We start from the raw sequence: 1,965 nt of genomic DNA, 5'->3' as shown, positions 1-1,965 counted from the left end.
TGACCGTTGCTGTAGTTGGGAGTGCCAGGTCCTTATTTCCAGAAGGTTCTCGCATCGCCTGGCCCATGAGGTCCTTCCACAGGGGTCCAGGCCGGTCCACCAGGGATCCCCCTCGGAGCAGTAACTGCTTTATCTACGGGGACGGGGCCTTCTAGAGAGCAGGTCAGCATCCATGGGAGAGCGGAGAGTGGCTGAGGTCTTCTGTCCGTCCCTTTGTGGCTGACCGAACCCAGGAATCCGAGGAGAAAGCGAAGACCAGCCCAGTCTAGAGGAGGTCAGTGCCCTCCACCAGCCCCAGTTGCCCTGGTGAGAGTGAGTGGGAGTGGAAAGAGGTAGGATGGAACCAAAAGGGTGAAGCCAGAGATGGAGCCATGTGGGGAGATTATCCCACTCGGGGAAAGGTTAGAGTTCATCCATTCATTCAATCATATTTATTGAGCGCTTACTGTGTGCAGAGCACTGAACTGAGCACTTGGAAAGTACAATTCAGCAACAAATTAGAGACAATCCCTGCACACAAGAGGCTCACAGCCTAGAAGGGGGGAGAGACAAGTTCAGACCAAGACCGTACCCCAGACAGGGCAGGCTTGTAAGAGGGGAAAGGCTTGCCAGCAATAATAAATCATAAATGATTTTGGTACATGTTAAGTGCTTAGTGAACATTGTTCTAAGCGTTAGGTTAGATACAAGTCAATCAGGCTGGACACAGTCCCTGTCCACCATGGGGCTCACACTCTTATCCCCATTTTACAGATGAGGTAACCGAGGCACAGGGAAGTGAAGTGACTTACCCAAATTGACACAACAGACTTGTGAGGGAGGCGGGATTCGAACCCACAGCCATCTGACTCCCAGGCCCGTGCTCTAACCACCAGTGGCCCCATCACTGACACACCTCGTCACCCTCCAGCATCCCCACCCTGGCTACCATGGCAATCACCCTCCAGACTCCGGTACTACAACTGAGCAACGTCACGATGCTACGGTCACTTCGGCTCAGTGTTTCCTGGATGTCAACAATGTTTGTCAGGGATGAGAGAGGGTGACTGATTCTGGGAAAAACCCCGGTACCATCGTCAATTCTTCTGAACGGAGGCTCTCCTATGAATCAATCCCTTACCATGGCAGGAGAGTTTGTGTACGCTAATGTAGCTTAGATCTATGCCACCGAGAGATACTCTCTCTAAAATTACCCATAACAGAAATGTCTAAGCGGAATTGTCAGACAAAGTTGACTTACCTGTGCTGGGCAGCAGCAGCAGCATGGGAAAGAGTCAAAGGCAGATGGACAAATGATCAAAGTGTGAATCAAACACAATAGCAGAGACTCAGGTTTTCATCCACGGAAGGTGACTTTACAGATAAACTATCAGTAGTCATTCTGGTATTTGTATCCATAGAGTTTTCATGGTAAACATAAAGAAGTAGTTTACCATTGCCTTCTTCCATGTAGTAAACTTGTGATTCAGCCCTCGACTCTTTCCCATGCCGTTGCTGTCCCGCACAGGTGAGTTTTGAGTTGTAGCAGATTGCCTTCCACTTGCCAGCCACTGCCCAAGCTAGGAATGGAATGGGTAGGCCTCTGCTTGACTCTCCCTCCCATAGACGAGACTGGTAGAGTACTGGAAGCTCTTCAGGTGCGATCCTGAAAGGGGCTGAGGATATTTGGGTATAAAATCACTTCTACACTATAGTGTCGTAGTAGGCAAGGAACGTACCTACCAACTCCATTGTGGTGGACTCACCTGAGCATTTAGTACAAGTGTTCTGCACACAGTAACTGCTCAATCAATGCGTTGATTGACCTACAACATTTCACATTAGTTCATCTCTATGCTCTCTGGTAGTCTCCTATCTGCAATTTATTTTAGTTTCTGCCCAAATAATAATGATACTTGCGGCTCTTGTTAAATGCTAACTATACACCAAGTACAGTAGTATGTACAGGTGTAGATTCACAGTAAT

General features: G+C 48.5%; 1 non-coding gene across 1 annotated transcript; it reads right to left on the bottom strand.

Moving 5' to 3' along the window:
* Positions 1 to 1,517: 1,517 nt before the first annotated feature.
* On the bottom strand, positions 1,518 to 1,655 carry LOC119922636. The gene has a single exon (XR_005448677.1). It is a non-coding gene; the product is annotated as a small nucleolar RNA SNORA7 (small nucleolar RNA).
* Between the last annotated feature and the right edge of the window lie 310 nt (positions 1,656 to 1,965).

This window comes from Tachyglossus aculeatus, unplaced genomic scaffold, assembly GCF_015852505.1.
Source record: "Tachyglossus aculeatus isolate mTacAcu1 unplaced genomic scaffold, mTacAcu1.pri scaffold_115_arrow_ctg1, whole genome shotgun sequence".
NCBI classification, from domain to species: domain Eukaryota; kingdom Metazoa; phylum Chordata; class Mammalia; order Monotremata; family Tachyglossidae; genus Tachyglossus; species Tachyglossus aculeatus.
The sequence above is the reverse complement of the archived record's forward strand: the minus strand, read 5'-3'. Positions and strand labels throughout refer to the sequence as shown.